Below are 20187 nucleotides of genomic sequence, written 5' to 3'. Positions count from 1 at the left end.
TTGTTCGGCGGTGTCTCAATAGCAAACTCGACTTCCCTTTACGGTGGCAAACCGGGCAACTCTTCAGAAATACCTGCAGGAAGTCTCTCACTGTGGGTATATCACTCAGGTTTGGCTTAGCCTGCCTAGTATCCATCACATGTGCTAGGTAGGCTTCACAGCCTTTTCTCATCATTCGTCTTGCAACTGTGGCTGAGATGACATTGGACAAGAAATCTGTCCTTTCCCCGACAAATGTGATCTCATTACCCTCTGAAGTTTTTAGATAAATTCTCTTCAATTTGCAATCAACTATTGCCTGATGACGTGACAACCAGTCCATTCCCAAAATCACGTCAAACTCGTGGAAGGGCAACTCGATTAGGTCTGCCAAGAATTCATACCCCTGAATCATCCTTGGGCAACCCTTGTACACTTTGTTCACTACCACCTTGTGGCCCAATGGATTAGTGACCGAGAATGTCTTGGTCACTCTCCCTACTAGTATCCCCCTTTCTACGGGTAGGTTGATGCGGATATATGAATGAGTGGATCCTGGATCCACCAATGCATCTGCAGTGTAGTGTAGAGGAGAACGTGCCACGATGACGTCAGGGCATCTTGCTCCTCTGAGCTCTCGGGGCATAATTTACGGCGGGTGGTGCATTATCGGCCTCTCTGGCGGCTCGGATGCGAGCCTCTGTGATGGTCCCAACTGCGTCAGTTGCGGACTTTCTACCTCTACGTAGTGCGAGAGCGAGTCTATCTGCTTGTGTTGGGGCGGTGTAGTAGTTCTGCGTGGCGGTTCCTCGGTGATGTTACGTCGATCCACATCTTAAGCAGGCACCAGTTACTCTCCAACATTCCCCCTTATGCCATTTCAAACAGTGTGGACATGCCGAAGATGTTGGGGCTGGTCCCCTGAACCCCATCCCTGGAGAGGCGCCTTGATGGTGTGGGTGACCTCTCCTAGGGGTGAGCGTGGCCTGGGTCCACGAGGTGACCACGACCTTGTAGGCGGACTCGAACTGCGTGCGGATGGACCTCTGAACTTCTTCCTAGGTGCGGGAGATGAGCTAGGCGGCCGGGCCCTCTTACGCTATCTCTCCCTTCTGGTCTGCTCACTTATTCTTACTTTTTCAACCCTTATTGCAGCTTCCACTAACTTGCTAAATTCTGTGATTCCCAGGGCAGTGAGCTGGATCTTGATGTTGTCATTTAGCCCCTCTTCAAATCTCTTACATCTTTCAGCTTCATTAGGGACTATCTCCCTTCCATAGCGGCTTAATCGAACGAATTCCTTCTCATACTCGGCCACTGATAGCTGTCTTTGCCTCAGGTTAATAAACTCTCTTCTTCTCTCTTCCAGGTATACAGTACCCACATATTTCTTCTTGAACTCGGAGAGAAAGAAGTCCCAAATTCTGACTTAGCTGCACTTCACTGACACGATGTCCCACCATTCGTAGGCATCGTCTTGCAACAGGATATGGCGGCCTCTAGGTTTTGCTCTGCAGGGTGCGGTGGAGTTGTTTTAGAACTCTGCGTTACTGCTCAACCAATTCTCACCGCATGAGTCATCTTCTCTCTTGCTGAAGAAATCCACCGCCCCAAACTTTCTTAGCCTTTCCAGGTGTGATTTCTGCTGTGGAGCTGGTGGTGGTGGTGGTGCTGGCATTACCCCAGCCATTTGTCTAAAGAAGTCGGCCATTTGTTGGAACATGGCCTGTGGAGTCTGAGCAGGCTCTGCTTGAGCTGGTGGAGCAGGTTCTCCTATGCCCCCAGTCTCAGCTGCTGCAGGTGGAGCATGACTCTCCACTTCCTCCTCGACTGCTCTTTGAGATGAAGGGTCCATATCCTATTCAAAATAAGAAAGATAAACAGATCTGCATTAGTGTCACCTCGACTCTTACAAATGCAATGCATGGTATGGACTCAATCTAGGCCCAGAAACGCCTAAACCAGGCTCTGATACCACTAAATGTGACACCCCTTACCCGTGTACAGTATACCCGAGTAAGTAATGTCACACGGTGTATCGGCACACTCTAATATACCTTATTTAATTTTTATCATGCTTTTGAATATAATTTGTGAAATATAATTTATTTAAGCCATTTATCAAAATTGTCATTTATTTGAGGTTCCGAAAATTTTAAAGAAAATCCGGCAGAGTACCGGCTAAAAATGGAGAAAACAGTTCTTCGGAACCTGTTAAAAGCACTTCCAATATTTGTATTCAATCATCTCAAACTCCAATATCCCAAAATCTCAGCAATTTTCAATTTCGGTTCTCAACAACCTTTTCATTTCTCATAATGCTCATATACAACAATAAATAAATGCTCAAATTTTGCATTCATAACCATAACTTTCATTATTTACATGAACCTCAAAATACATTACATAAATCCAAATACATATGAGAAAATAAAAATTTAGTTACAAAATGACAAAATGACACCTAGTGCCCTACCAATGCACTGCAGGTAGTGAGGTGACACAGACACTGTGCAGAGCTGCAGGATGAACTCACCCAGTCTGCGGTCTACTGGGCTCACGATCTGTATCTCCAGTACCTACGCATGGCAAAAGCAACGCGCTAAGCAATAATGCTTAGTGGTACAATAATATAATAAAAGAAAATAGCAGAAAGTAAGTATGTATAGAATGTGTATGATTTCTTTATTTGGTATTGGTATATCTATTATTTCATTAACTTTGCCCACTTTTATTCATTTGGTTGCCCAAGTAACCTACACTAGGCAATGGATGGATAAGCGGGTAAAGCGGCCTTGGGTATCGAGTACCTCGGGCCGTCACACCATCGGTCACATATGCATCTCCCGGTGTGCAATAGAACAGCTAACAAGCTGTAAATAATATCAAGCACAAGGCCAAGTCTCAGTGCAAGGTTAGAATGGCTAAAAGCCATAAAATCACAGAATGGCATATTGCCATGTGCAGTACTGCTAATTGAACCCTATTGGCATGCCAAACTATCCAAACCAATCTTGTTAGGTATACTAGGGCATTTGAAACTTTTAAATTCTTCAATTTGTGAATTTCATGTTTTGGTGTTACTATTCACCTCATTGGTCGACAAAAATGTTGACTTTTGGATAGAAAATATGTACATTGACTTTGGCACTCCCAACATACCACATTTTGTATTTAAAACTTGTTGGCATTAAGCGTTAATACCATTTCTAAGCATTAAACCAAAGGAGCAGATTTTTCAGATTTTGTACCATAACTTTACTATTCCATTAGGAACTGTTACAGTGGAAATTTGAGGAATTGGTAAACATAAAAGTTGTTCCTTATTTTGTCTAGTTGAATTTCCTTTTTTGAATCACTCCATTTGGAGTTTTGTAGCTCCAGATATGGTCCAAAAACCACAGCTGGCCGGATTTTCATTCTGCAGAAATTACCATATCTACAGTAACATGAACAGTGACTGTGACTGCATTTTTCAATTGGTTCTGGCCATAATTTGGGGTAGGTTTCTTCATGAAAATTGTTTTTCTATGTCTTAACTTGTTTCTGTAAAAATTTCAGGTCAATTGACCAAATCTACAGTGAGTTATGGCCACTGTTCATTTGGTCATTCTGCAGAATCAGTTGCAGGGTGTCCGGATTGGGGCCAACTTTTGGTCCTCTTGCTTTGGTCTTTTGGGCATGGTTTCTTCAGAAAAAATGTGCCATTATAAGCCTAATTTCATGTCCAATTGGCCAAACACCAATTGGACCAGCACAGCCAAAGTTATGGCTGCGTAATTGGACTGAAATCTCAGTCACCATTCTGCTGTCTTTAGGCAGCCTACCATTCCACTTTGCCATGCCATTTTTCTGTCCAATTTATGGTCAACATACCTCAAATGGTCACTAATTGACCATTAGAGTGTTCTTTAACAGTTTCATAAGCCAAATCAATTTTTACTTCTCAAAACCCTAATGTCCAATTCAATTTACCCATAAACCTCAATTAGCACACTAGTTCAACATCCATGCATATTCATACCTTAAACATCATTTCTAGCCACTCTAAATTCATTAAAACAATCAAACTCATCCTTCCTTAGGGCTGCCGAAAATTGAAGATACTCTAACATATATGATTTACTTCAAATTCTTACAATTTCTTAACTTAAAATGATGCTCTAGCAAGGATTAAAGGAGTGAGAGTGAATGTATAGCACTAACCTCACTTAGGTGCTTTTCAAATGCTCTAATTCTTCACTTTCTTCTCTTCTTCTTGGCTGCCAAAAGGTTTTGCAAGGTGTAAGAACAAATTTTAGTGAAAGGTCTCTAGGGTTTTAGGGTGAAATGAAGGAGGAAATTGAGCTTTGGTTGAAGGATTAATGGAGGTTTAGGGCAATCAAAGATTTCGGCTGCACTTGAGGAAAGAGGGATGGCTGCTGGTTTTTGGTCTTCCTTAGTCTTTATTTATCTCTTTAATTAGTTAGTCAAATGGTTGCTTAATTGTGATTGGTTGGTAATTTTAAATGACATCACAATGATGTCATAAATTGCATATATTGTATTTTTCTTTTCTTTCCTCCACTACTCATTTTCAATTTAATTTCTAGTAATGTTTATTCATATTTTATGTCATAATAATTATTTACTCGACTGGACAAGTCGGCCAAAAATCACCTCTGAAGGCGAAATGACCAAAATGCCCTCCGTTTGGCTTAACGGGTCAAAATTGTCTGTACCGATTGAAAAATTTTTCTAGGTATTTTCTTGGCATTCTAATGCCATGGGAACCTCAATAACCCTTCTCTGGAGTCCCAAAAATTATTTTATGAAATTTTTCCCCGGGTCTAGGGCTCTTCGTTGCGAGAACCGCAACTTCCCTCTGGTTACCCATCGCTAGGGCACCGGCTCGTTTAACTTGTTTGTATTTTATTTCTAAAATTTTTACTAAATTTTTCTTATCAATATTTGAGTTAATTATGGTTCCTCACTTTAGTTTAAATATTTTTCCGGACGTTCTAGCTGTCCGGACCGACACCGGTCACCGGAACAGTAGAATGTACGGAATAGTTACCGGGAGGGTGTTACACACACACATGTTGCCACCATAAGTAACCTAATTCAATAAACCATTCCATGAAACTTAAACACTTCAATCTTCTTCATGAGGCTGCCACAAGTTTACACATACCCATCAACCTCCATTTAAAATTTTCAAGCTTACAAATCAAACCTTACTCATGGAATTCAACTACAATACAATCAAATATTTAAATCATCATTCAAACCAATATTTACATGCAAGAACAAGCTATTCATATTGAGGTTTCATAACTGCCAAAAGGCACATCTCCATTAAAACATCAAACTTCAAAACTTCTTCCACAAATCAACTCACCACAACACCCATTCAAAGTTTAATGAAACAAGAATTAAAAACACATACTTACCACTTTTGAAATTCTTCAAAACCTCACCAAAACTTAACTTTCTTGCTCCTAGTATGCTGCCCAAGGTATGGAGGTCAAGTTTAATGAAGAAAGCTAATGGAAAAAGTGGCTAAAACATGCTTGCATGGAGCTTGGAGTGTGGACGTCCATGGAGGCTTTCTCCCAAGATTTCGGCTGGTTTTTCTACCTAAGGTTGAAGACGAATTATGCACTTCTCATGTGTCCCTTTAGGTGTCCAAATGCTGAAGTTAGTGGAGCACTATTAAACATTTTAATGATTATTTATTTAGTTTTCAAATTTTGCACATTTTTCTCCTATCTTTTGCTATTTGGATTATGTACCACCATTTAAATTTTTCATGACATTTTCCAATTGTAATATCATTTATTTTTAATGAAAATTTAGGTCAAAAGACAACTCGGGGTGTCAAATGACCACAATGCCCCTGTTCGGGTTGCATTCCCAATTTTTCGGTAACACCGAGTTTTGTCGTTTTCTCGATTTCCCGTTTTTCTTTGTACTAATTAATTAATTTTTCTTCGATATTTCTAATGATATTTATACTTCAATAGACATTTATTTAAGTTCTAAAAATATTTTTCAGGGTTCCCAGCAGTCCAAGGCTAGTCAACGGTCTATGCAGCAACTTTTTGGTGCGGTCACCCATCGCTATGGTTCTCGGCTCATTTAACTTGGTTACATTTTATTGCTATTATTTTTTCTTTGTTTTTCTTGTATTTTATTTTCTTGTATCTCATTATTTTATGTCTCCTCACCAATATTTAAGTGTAGTTCTAGGCATCCTAGCTATCTGGACAGACACTATCACCGGAACAGTAGAACGCACTACCGAACATAGGGGTGTTACAACTAGAGTACTCTTGTCACACCCTACCCCTTTGTAAGGCATAACATGATCCCGTAGTATACCTAATGAATTACCAACTCCGTCTACTGATAATCCATTAAATACACTGCAAGGGATTTTAAAAACTTTTCTTACTTCTTTTACAGTGGTGAGCACTATTTACAGGTATTAAAAACCTTTTTGAATTGAAGTGATAGAACTAACATATTTGAATTATTTGGAATTTCTGTAAAAATTTTGGCAGAGTGCCATCTTTAATTTGGATAAAACAGTTCTTCAGAAAACCTGTAAAAGCACTTCATTATATTTCCAAATCTCAACTCCAACTTTTTTCTCAACACAACATATTTCTCAACTCAAATCTGCAGTGATTTTTCAAAGACTGAGATAAAAGAAATATAATACAAATTTTTACAAGCCAAAATAACTCATAATTATTTTACAACTTCAATGTACAATTTTTATTTTACAGCTGCTCAAAACCAACAACAATATGTACATACAGTGAACATACATTACATTACAAAATACAAAATATTGGTATACTCATTATACCCGGTAGTCTCTCGCTGGAGATACTAGCAGCCTAGTCTGCTGCCCTATCTGTCTATCTACCTGCGACAGCAATAAAAAGCTATCGCTGAGACAATGTCTCAGTGGTGCACAACATTAACCAAATACAACTTTAAATCATAATTCATAAATCATTCAAATAGTGGATACTTAAAACCATAGTTAAATTCAATACAATGAATGTCATAAGGAATTTAACACAATATCACAATAAATCTCAGTAATCAAAATATAGTTAAATTCAGAAGACAGTGAATGTCAATAAGAATTTAAACTCCATTTCACAAATTATTAAAGCTCATAATAACACAATTTAGTCGAATAATTTAAGAATACAGTGTTGCCAATTCATTCACAACTTAGGCCATGACACAATTTTCTGATCAATGCTAGCATTTAAGGGTACTTACCAAAGCACCTACAGGCGTTACGTATCACCGTCCCTACAAGCCCTTGGGTGGTACCTATCAGAGCACTTGCAAGCGTTACGTATCGCCATCCCTGCAAGCTCCTGAGTTCACTCGTGAGAGTTCCCAAGAATCGTAGGCGTTACGTATCGCCGTCCCTACTTTGCTCTGATAACACTAAACACCTTTTATCTCAAAATTTCCAAAGTCATAATTTCATTCACAAGATGGCAACATAATTCATAATTAACTTCAACTTTCACAAATCACACTAAATCAATTTTTCCAAAGTTTCAAACCATTTACAATGCTTTTCAAGCAATAAGTATCCATCAATATCATTCAAATAATTTCTCACAATTTCAAACCATTTACAGTGCTTTTCAAGCGATAAATATTCATTCAAACACATTTCCACAATTTAAAACAATAATGTACAAATAGTCATAATTCATTTCAATTGAAAAATTCAAAAGAAATAGTTGTTGTGCACAAACACAATCTAAAACAATAACATACAATTAATCATATGAAATATTATTCAGAGCAAAATCAGTTGAAAACTAGTTGTGCACAAACACAATTTAAAACAATAACGTACAAATAATCGTAATTTATTTCAATTGAAAAATTCAAAAGAAATACTTATTGTGCACAAACACAATTTAAAATAATACAAATAATCATAATTTATTCCAATTGAAAAATTCAAAAGAATTAATTATTGTGCACAAACCTCTGATGACTGTCTCCTGGTCTGGACTCAGTGTTTCCTTCCCTTTTCCTGAGTCTTTACTAACTGAGAAACACAATTTGAAGTGTTTCAGTACTAAATTAAATTGTCTCTATCGATAATGCTTGATAAGTAATTCACTGAATTCAATTATTCACTGAATACCTTTATTTGCTTAATCACCTAATATATCGACCCTCGATGTGTTCTAGGTAAATTAGGTTTTGACATTATTAATATATCATTTTTTATAGTATTTTAGGGTTGGTACGTGTTACCAAACTCATTTCTATGTATATTGCGTTTCCTTGCATTTTATTGCAAATTGATGGATTTCCGGGATACTAGTTTGACCTAGCCAGACGACCTAGTTCCCTCGGTTTTCGGGTTTTGGTCAAAACTACAAACTTGTAGATCTATGTCTTATGGAATGCGGGGCAAAATTTTAGGTCATTCTGAGTTAAGTAGACCAAGTTATGGTCATTATACTATTACTGGTCAAATGGCATCAAATTAGGTCAATTTGGTCAACTCTGGTTCGGCCAGTTTTTGGACCCGAACTTGTGCAAGCTGTTTGACTTGCTTATGGTCATTTCTGGGCTTTAGTGTCTTCATAATACTTGTAGGTATGGGTCTTAACTATTCATGGTTAAAATTTCAAGTCAATTGGACCTGTTTTGAGTGAGTTATGGCCTAAACACTAACTGCTGCCCAATTGGTCAGTTTTCAGGTTTCAATTGCACCTAATCCGAATTGGTCATTTTTTTATGTCACCTTGCAAGCAGAATTTTGGTATGCTTTCTCAATGAAAGTTGGCACATTTTGTGCCTAGTTTCACCTCCAATTAGTCTCATACCAATTGAGGTTACATATTTAAAGTTATAGGCTAAAATGTATACTGCCCTTAATTACCTTGCTTAAACATACATCAATGACACATTTACCTTACTATATGTCCACTTCCCTTACCAATTCTGTTTTGGTACATTACCAAAACCATATACCACTTCACTTTAAAATCACTTTGGGCAGATTACACACATCCTCAATACACCAAATAAACTCAAATTTACAAAGTCTAAGTACAATCACATATACACATAAACATTACTAATTCCTACATACACTTTACACAACTAATTTATATACATATCCATCAATCCTCAATGTCATAATTCTACCAATATCTTCATGAACTCATACATTTATCAAAGAGTCCCAAGGCTGCCGAAATGTTCTACAATACCAAAGTGTCCCACAATTCGTCAATCTCCAAGTCAAGTACACAATCACCACATTTTCATGGAAATAACTTACTAGGATATTAAATCCCTCTACTCAACATGAATTTACATCAAATATATCTAATAATAAATCATCAAATACACAACTCCATGGTTGTCCAAACTGGATATATTAAGAACTCTTCAAACTTGAAAATTTTCTTCACCAAGCACACACCCATAACATGTACACAAAGTTTAACAAAGCAATATTCAAAATTGTAAACTTACCTATGGTTGGGACTTGCTAAACCTTGACTAAACTTCTTGATTTTGGTATCAAGCTCTTCCTTATGATGTGTAGACAATCTTTAATAAAGAAACCTAAATGATTGGAAGTGAAATGAGGAGGTTAAATGAAGCTTAAGGAAAACGGCAATGGTGGACTTCCAATCCTTCATTTCGGCAAGGTTAAGAGCACTTGGAGAAGATGAAGTTTCTGATGGTGTAATGGAATTACAACTGCCCCATTTTGTTTTTATTTTATTCATTAGTGGCCCACTCACACAAATTAATCATTTAATAAGTTAAATTCTCACTTATTCCACATTAAACCCTTAATTCTTGTTATTTACTTTAGGTACCACCAAATTAATTTTTCATTTTATTTTTAAAGTGTAATATTGTTTATTTTTAATGGACATTTAGGTCAAAAGACAATTCGGGATGTCAAATGACCATAATGCCCCTGTTCGGGTTGCATTCCCGATTTTTCGATAACACCGGGTTTTGTCTGTTTTTCGATTTCTCACTTTTCCTTGTACTAATAATTTAATTTTTCTTTGATTTTCTTGTATTTTCTTTTCTTGTATTTCATTATTTTATGTCTCCTCCCTCATAACGAAGTGTGGTTCTAGGCATCCTAGCTGTCCGGATAACACTAGCCACCGAAACAGTAGAACGCACTACCGAACATAGGGGTGTTACAATTCTCCCCCCCTTAAAATAAATTTCATCTCGAAATTTTACCTGGCATTAGTCTCTGAATAGCTGTGGGTGCTGTCTCCTCATATCCTCTTCACGTTCCCAAGTAGCTTCCTGGCCTGAATGATGGTTCCACAGCACTTTAACCAGGTATATCTGTTTGTTCCTCAGCTGCTTCACCTCATAAGCCAGAATTTTTATGGGTTCTTCCTCATATGAGAGGTCTGGTTTTACCTCAATCTCTTCAACTGATAGTACATGAGATGGGTTAGATCTGTACCTCCTTAACATGGACACATGGAAGACACTGTGTATCCTTGCTAGCTCTGGAGGTAATGCCAACCGATATGCTAAAGGACCCACTCTTTCCAGAACTTCATACGGTCTAATGAAACGAGGACTCAATTTCCCCTTTCTGCCAAATCTCATAATTCTCTTCTAAGGAGAAACTTTGAGGAATACCTTATCACCCACTGCATATTCAATATCTCTTCTTTTCAAATCAACATAGGACTTCTAACGGTCTGATGCAGCCTTGAGTCTATCTCTAATCAATCTAATCTTTTCCTCTGTCTACTGAACAATTTCTGGCCCAATCATTTTCCTTTCACCTACTTCATCCCAACATAAGGGAGTTCTGCACTTTCTGCCATACAAAGCTTCATATGGAGGCATCCCAATGCTTGATTGGTAGCTGTTGTTATAAGCAAACTCAATCAAAGGCAAGTGTGTATCCCAACTACCTTCAAATTCAATCACACAATCCCGTAGCATATCCTCTAATATCTGAATAACCCTCTCGGGTGGCCATGCATGCATGGGTGGAATCTTTGTCTTTGAAGTTCAATCTAGTTCTTAGGGCTCTCTGAAGACTACCCCAGAATCTAGAAGTGAACCTAGGATCTCTGTCAGACACAATTGATACTGGCACTCCATGCAATTTTACAATCTCATATATGTACAATCTGGCCAATCTTTCCAGGCTATAGTCCATCCGAACTGGCAAAAAGTGAGCAGACTTGGTTAATCTGTCAACTATAACCCATACTGCATCATGACTACTCTGTGTCCTTAGAAGTCCTGTAACAAAATCCATAGTTATTCATTCCCATTTCCACTCTGGTACTGACAAAGGATGTAACAAACCAGCTGGAACTTGATGTTCTGCCTTTACTTGCTGACAAGTTAGGCATTTAGAAACAAATTCAGCTATATCTCTCTTCATACCCATCCACCAGTAATGCTCTTTCAGCCCTCTGTACATTTTAGTTCCACCAGGGTGCATAGCAAATGGAGACTCATGTGCTTCCTTCATAATGATTTGTCTCAATTCCACATCACTAAGAACGCACATTCTGCCCTGATGTAGCAATAAACCATCATCTCTCACAGAAAATTCAGGTTTCTTGCCCTGCTGGACTTCTTTCAGTAGCTTCTGATATTTTTCATCACTTTGAGCAGCCATTCTGATCTGATCAATCAACACTGGTTGTACATGCCATGCAACTACTGTCTGTCCCTCATCATCAATCTCTAAACTGGCATGTTGTGCTTTCAATTCATATACCATAGACAAAGGAGAAACTCTGAGACTTGCCGTAGTCTTGCGACTTAAGGCGTCAGCCACCACATTTGCTTTCCCTGGCTGATAGTCTATTAAGCAATCATAATCTTTGATGAGTTCTAACCATCTCCTCTGCCTCAAATTCAATTCCTTCTGGGTGCCCTAATACTTCAAGCTCTTGTGATCTATGTAAATGTAGCATTTCTCCCCATACAAATAGTGTCTCCAGATCTTCAGAGCAAAAACAATAGCTGCTAGCTCCAGATCATGTGTTGGGTAGTTCATCTCATGCGGTTTCAGCTGGCGTGATGCATAAGCAATGACATTCCAATCTTGCATCAGTACACAGCCTAACCCATTGTGAGAAGCATCACTATAAACTGTGTATTCTTTACCCGGAGTAGGTAAAGTGAGAATTGGAGCTTCAGTCAAACACCTCTTCAACTCATCAAAACTCTGCTGACATTTATCTGTCCACTGAAATTTTACATCTTTCCGAAGCAGTTTGATCAATGGAGAAGATAACATAGAAAATCCCTTCACAAACCGACGGTAATATCTAGCTAAACCCAGAAAACTGCGAATTTTTGTGATGTTCCTGGGCGGCTTCCAATTAAGGATAGCTTTTACCTTGCTGGAATCTACCTTGATCCCTTCAGCTGACACAACATGTCCCAAAAAGGAGATTTCTTTCAGCCAAAATTCACATTTCGACAATTTGGCATATAACTGTTTCTCCCTTAAAGTCTGCAGTACAATCCGCAGATGTCTGTCATGCTCCTCTGCATTCCTTGAATATATCAAAATGTCATCAATAAACACCACCACAAATTGATCAAGATATGGTCTGAAGATAGTGTTCATCGGATCCATAAAAGCAGTTGGAGCATTTGTTAACCCGAATGGCATTACTAGAAACTCATAGTGGCCATACCGAGTTCTGAAAGCAGTTTTTGGAATACTCTGCTCTTGCACCTTCAACTGATAATAACCAGATCACAAATCAATTTTGGAGAATACAGCTGCACCCTCCAACTGATCAAACATATCATCAATGCGAGGCAATGGATATCTATTCTTTATTGTCACCTTATTCAACTGCCGGTAATCTATACATAAGCAGAGAGTACCATCCTTCTTCTTAACAAACAATACTGGTGCTCCCCAAGGTGACATACTAGGGCGGATGAAGCCCTTTTCAAGTAGTTCTTGCAACTGTATCTTCAACTCCTTCAACTCTGTTGGTGCCATTCTGTATGGCGTTATGGAGATTGGTTCCACACCAGGCATAACATTAATTTCAAACTGCACTTCTCTTTCCGGAGGTAATCCTGGCAATTCATCAGGAAACACATCTGGAAAGTCATGTACTGTAGGGATGTCCTTCAATGCTGGACTCCCCACTTGGGTGTCTACCACATGTGCCAAGTAGGCTTCACACCCCTTTCTGATCATTTTTCTGGCTAGTGCTGCCGAAATGACGTTTGATGGCAATAGCTACCTCTCCCCTTGTATTACCACATCACTGTACTGAGGGAGACCAAAAGTGACTGTCTTCAGCCTACAGTCAATCATGGCATGATGCCTAGCTAACCAATCCATGCCCAAGATGATATCATAACCTCTGAAGGGCATTTCAATGAAACCAGACAGGAAAGTGTGTCCTTGGATCACCAAAGGACAATCTTTATACATTCTATTAACCCTGACTTCCTGTCCTAACGGACTTGTTACTAGCACCTCAAAGTCCATTTTTGTACATGGAACAGCAATGCAATCAATGATGCTAGCACTCACATAAGAATGGGTAGAACCCGGATCAAATAACACAAGGAGATTTCCTCCCGTTAGTGCATATTTATAATGTAATGTACTGTATGTGTTAAACAATGATATTGAGCAGTTGTACTATGAAGAAAGAATATTCAAATAACATGTGAAAATAGAATTTAAAAACTAGCTCTGATACCACTAAAACATGTCACACCCTACCCCTTTGTAAGGCATAACATGATCCCGTAGTGTACCTAATGAATTACCAACTCCGTCTACTGATAATCCATTAAATACACTACAAGGGATTTTAAAAACTTTTCTTACTTCTTTTACAGTGGTGAGCACTATTTACAGGTATTAAAAACCTTTTTGAATTGAAGTGATAGAACTAACATATTTGAATTATTTGGAATTTCTGTAAAAATTTCGGCAGAGTGCCATCTGTATAATGGATAAAACAGTTCTTCAGAAAACCTGTAAAAGCACTTCAATATATTTCCAAATCTCAACTCCAACATTTTTCTCAACACAATATATTTCTCAACTCAAATCTGCAGTGATTTTTCAAAGACTGAGATAAAAGAAATATAATACAAATTTTTACAAGCCAAAATAACTCATAATTATTTTACAACTTCAATGTACAATTTTTATTTTACAACTGCTCAAAACCAACAACAATATGTACATACAGTGAACATACATTACATTACAAAATACAAACTATTGGTATACTCATTATACCCGGTAGTCTCTCGCTGGAGATACTAGCAGCCTAGTCTGCTTTATGCATACTGTCTACTGCGGCGGCAATAAAAGCTATCATTTGAGACAATGTCTCAGTGGTGCACAATATTAACCAAATACAACTTTAAATCATAATTCATAAATCATTCAAATAGTGGATACTTAAAATCATAGTTAAATTCAAGACAATGAATGTCATAAGGAATTTAACACAATATCACAATAAATCTCAGTAATCAAAACATAGTTAAATTCAGAAGATAGTGAATGTCAATAAGAATTTAAACTCCATTTCACAAATTATTAAAGCTCATAATAACACAATTTAGTCGAATAATTTAAGAATGCAGTGTTGCCAATTCATTCACAACTTAGGCCATGACACAATTTTCTGATCAATGCTAGCATTTAAGGGTACTTACCAAAGCACCTGCAGGCGTTACGTATCGCCGTCCCTGCAAGCCCTTGGGTGGTACCTATCAGAGCACTTGCAGGCGTTACGTATCGCCATCCCTGCAAGCTCCTGAGTTCACTCGTAAGAGTTCCCAAGAATCATAGGCATTACGTATCGCCGTCCCTACTTTGCTCTGATAACACTAAACACCTTTTATCTCAAAATTTCCAAAGTCATAATTTCATTCACAAGATGGCAACATAATTCATAATTAACTTCAACTTTCACAAATCACACTAAATCAATTTTTCCACAGTTTCAAACCATTTACAATGCTTTTCAAGCAATAAGTATCCATCAATATCATTCAAACAATTTCAAACCATTTACAGTGCTTTTCAAGCGATAAATATTCATTCAAACACATTTCCACAATTTAAAACAATAATGTACAAATAGTCATAATTCATTTCAATTGAAAAATTCAAAAGAAATAGTTGTTGTGCACAAACACAATCTAAAACAATAACATACAATTAATCATATGAAATATTATTCAGAGCAAAATCAGTTGAAAACTAGTTGTGCACAAACGCAATTTAAAACAATAACGTACAAATAATTGTAATTTATTTCAATTGAAAAATTCAAAAGAAATACTTATTGTGCACAAACACAATTTAAAATAATACAAATAATCATAATTTCTTCCAATTGAAAAATTCAAAAGAATTAATTATTGTGCACAAACCTCTGATGACTGTCTCCTGGTCTGGACTCAGTGTTTCCTTCCCTTTTCCTGAGTCTTTACTAACTGAGAAACACAATTTGAAGTGTTTCAGTACTAAATTAAATTGTCTCTATCGATAATGCTTGATAAGTAATTCACTGAATTCAATTATTCACTGAATACCTTTATTTGCTTAATCACCTAATATATCGACCCTCGATGTGTTCTAGGTAAATTAGGTTTTGACGTTATTAATATATCATTTTTGATAGTATTTTAGGGTTGGTACGTGTTACCAAACTCATTTCTATGTATACTGCGTTTCCTTGCATTTTATTGCAAATTGATGGATTTCCGGGATACTAGTTTGACCTAGCCGGACGACCTAGTTCCCTCGGTTTTCGGGTTTCGGTCAAAACTACAAACTTGTAGATCTATGTCTTATGGAACGCGGGGAAAAATTTTAGGTCATTCTGATTTAAGTAGACCAATTTATGGTCATTATACTATTACTGGTCAAATGGCATCAAATTAGGTCAATTTGGTCAACTCTGGTTCGGCCAGTTTTTGGACCCGAACTTGTGCAAGCTGTTTGACTTGCTTATGGTCTTTCTGGGCTTTGGTGTCTTCATAAGACTTGTAGGTATGGGTCTTAACTATTCATGGTTAAAATTTCAGGTCAATTGGACCTGTTTTGAGTGAGTTATGGCCTAAACACTAACTGCTGCCCAATTGGTCGGGCCAGGTTTCAATTGCACCTAATCCGAATTGGTCATTTTTTTATGTCACCTTGCAAGCAGAATTTTGGTATGCTTCCTCAATGAAAGTTGGCACATTTTGTGCCTAGTTTCACCTCCAATTGGTCTCATACCAATTGAGGTTACACATTTAAAGTTATAGGCTAAAATGTATACTGCCCTTAATTACCTTGCTTAAACATACATCAATGACACATTTACCTTACTATATGTCCACTTCCCTTACCAATTCTGTTTTGGTACATTACCAAAACCATATACCACTTCACTTTAAAATCACTTTGGGCAGATTACACACATCCTCAATACACCAAATAAACTCAAATTTACAAAGTCTAAGTACAATCACATATACACATAAACATTACTAATTCCTACATACACTTTACACAACTAAATTATATACATATCCATCAATCCTCAATGTCATAATTCTGCCAATATCTTCATGAACTCATACATTTATCAAAGATTCCCAAGGCTGCCGAAATGTTCTACAATACCAAAGTGTCCCACAATTCGTCAATCTCCGAGTCAAGTACACAATCACTACATTTTCATGGAAATAACTTACTAGGATATTAAATCCCTCTACTCAACATGAATTTACATCAAATATATGTAATAATAAATCATCAAATACACAACTCCATGGCTGTCCAAACTGGATATTTCAAGAACTCTTCAAACTTGAAAATTTTCTTCACCAAGCACACACCCATAACATGTACACAAAGTTTAACAAAGCAATATTCAAAATTGTAAACTTGCCTATGGTTGGGACTTGCTAAACCTTGACTAAACTTCTTGATTTTGGTATCAAGCTCTTCCTTATGATGTGTAGACAATCTTTAATGAAAAAACCTAAATGATTGGAAGTGAAATGAGGAGGTTAAATGAAGCTTAAGGAAAACGGCAATGGTGGACTTCCAATCCTTCATTTCGGCAAGGTTAAGAGCACTTGGAGAAGATGAAGTTTCTGATGGTGTAATGGAATTACAGCTGCCCCATTTTGTTTTTATTTTATTCATTAGTGGCCCACTCACACAAATTAATCATTTAATAAGTTAAATTCTCACTTATTCCACATTAAACCCTTAATTCTTATTATTTACTTTAGGTACCACCAAATTAATTTTTCATTTTATTTTCTAAGTGTAATATTATTTATTTTTAATGGACATTTAGGTCAAAAGACAATTCGGGATGTCAAATGGCCATAATGCCCCTGTTCGGGTTGCATTCCCGATTTTTCGGTAACACCGGGTTTTGTCTGTTTTTCGATTTCTCACTTTTCCTTGTACTAATAATTTAATTTTTCTTTGATTTTCTTGTATTTTTTTTCTTGTATTTCATTATTTTATGTCTCCTCCCTCATAACGAAGTGTGGTTCTAGGCATCCTAGCTGTCCGGATAACACTGGCCACCGGAACAGTAGAATGCACTACCGAACATAGGGGTGTTACAACTCTTACATTATCCAAGGAAAAATGTAGAATCTAGAAACACGAAATTACAGGATTCTATACTTCGCATGTGATAACTCCAGGTACACACTTTCCCAAGAATCTAGAGCCTAAGCTCTGATACCAACTTTGTCACAACTCAATTTTATGGGCCGGACTAACACTAAGATCTAAGCCATCATAAATCTCCTGAGGCCCGTAGTAAGCCTCACTATTTCCAAACTCATAACCAAGACTAAAATTAAGGCCCAACATGCAAATAAAATAAAATAAAATATTATATTATATTTTTATTTGGGCTAAGTCAACCCGATAACCATTAAAAAGCCAAAACTAGGGGAGCCCAACTCAACCCAACTCAACCCTAATACCCATCATGTACAAACTATTGAATATCATAATTTTTTTTAATTAATACAATATATACATAAACCAATGTCACAATGGAGCTCTAGTTATTAAACAAATAAATAAATAAATAGACGCAATAAACTATTAAACTACGAAGTACAACCTGTAAAGGAAAATACAGGTTAAACTCGAAGAAATAAAGTCGCTCCTCCTGCAACCTAGGAAAAATATTTGAACAGGAATGAGCATTCAACTCAGAAGTTTAGATATTGATTGTAGATGTAATTTCTATAACTATCTAAAGCTAGTGCAATCCTACCATAAAATGCACATCCATCATATATAACAATAATTCATTCAATATTCAGGTAAGTTAATTTGGAGCTACTCACACACCCAGTGTATCACATCAATATATATATGGGAGCTGATCCCTTATACAGCTCTCTTAATCCAATACCTATCAACGAGGTCAAATCAAGCCAAACTTTTTCTTAATAATCTAAGTGTAGGGGTCAGCAATATCAACTCAAAGCCGTACTCACCCTAACTTATCAATATATAAGGATCGGGTCCCAGCGAGTTAAGCCCCAGCCATGACTACCCATCCTACCCATATTCATATCCGTACCTGATAATTGTTTAAAATGTCATATCTTTATCATTACATACTTAGTCTTTTCAGTTTGTTTCTTATTCAACTAGCTTGTTAATGCTTATTATTATGTTATTTGGTATTTAAAAGAGTATGTAAGAGCTTATGAAGCATAAAGAGGTGAATTGAGCATAAAAAGAATTAAAACACGCATAAAGTTTTTTAAGGCAAAAGGAGCTGCCATTTTAATGAGGAGTTACCGGTAATAAAATGGGCTTAGGGGTGTCTTATTAATGGTATTTGGAGGCTATTGATGAAAAATGAATAGATTCTAACATCAACTCATGTTGAGCTTCTTTGGATAGCCTTAATAGAGCTTGTATCTGCTATTTAGAGTGTGAATCTGAACTTATGGGCTTCGATGGACCTTAATTGAAATATTTTTAGGTGATATATGAAAAATAAGAACAATTGGGCCAAACTACATTAAGGGTCACATGTTGAGTGTGTTTGGGCTATTTCCATTGAGTTATTTAGGATCAAGAGTTAGGGCCTTAATTTGTGGGTTTAATTATTTTATTTAAGGCCTAAAATAAATAAAATAGAGGTGTGTGGGTCCCTAACTTTGTGCAAGTGATAGATCTGTATAAGGAGAGTTGTTTTTAACTTTTTCCTACATTAACTAGGATTCTTAAGAGAGTTTTAAGTCAGAATGCAACTAGGACTTTCAAATCAGATATAAAGTCTTAGTTAACCTATTTTTCTCTATTAAGGGTGTAACATCCTCACTTTAGCTAGTCCGTATAGTCTACTGTTCCAGTGACCAATGTCGGTCTGGGCAGCTAGAATATTTGAAATTATAAATAGACTAGAGTGAGGAGTTATAAAGAAACTAAATAATGCTCATAACAACCAAGGAAATTTTATAGGAACGAAATACACTAAGGTTAAACGAGCCGAAACCCCAGTGATGAGTAACCCAAAGGGGAAGTGACGGTGAAGGCTGTTAGCAACCCTAGACCAGGGGGAAAAATTATAAAATAATTTTTGGGACTCCAGAGAAGGGTCATAGAGGTTCTTATGGCATTAGAATGCCAAGAAAATGCTTAGAAAGAGTTTTATATCGGTACACACAATTTTGGCTCGTTAAGCCAAACGGAGGGCATTTTGGTCATTTCGTCTTCAGAGATGATTTTTGACCAACTTGTCCATTTATGTAAATAATTTATATGACATAAAATGCGAATAAATATTGTTAAAAATTTAATTGAAATTAAATAGACAAGAAAAGGATAGAAAATGAGAAAAAAAAAGAGGATTATGACATCATTATGATGTCATTACTATTCTCCCACCCAATCACATTTGACACATGGCACTAATATGTTTAAAAAGACTTAATGGGTAGAAAACAAATGAAAAAAAATCAGAAAACTCTTGCACCTTCTTCTTGCTGTTTCACTCTCCCTCCATGGCCACCATTGTCAAGCTTTTCAAAGCTTGATTTCCATGGTTTTTACCCAACTAAACCCTATGTTCCCAACACAAAAACTTGTTCTTACATCTTGGTGAGTCTCTTGGGAGCAAAAAGAAAAGAAAAAGAAGA

Source organism: Hevea brasiliensis, chromosome 8 (assembly GCF_030052815.1).
Source record: "Hevea brasiliensis isolate MT/VB/25A 57/8 chromosome 8, ASM3005281v1, whole genome shotgun sequence".
Taxonomy (NCBI): Eukaryota; Viridiplantae; Streptophyta; class Magnoliopsida; order Malpighiales; family Euphorbiaceae; genus Hevea; species Hevea brasiliensis.
The sequence above is the reverse complement of the archived record's forward strand: the minus strand, read 5'-3'. Positions refer to the sequence as shown.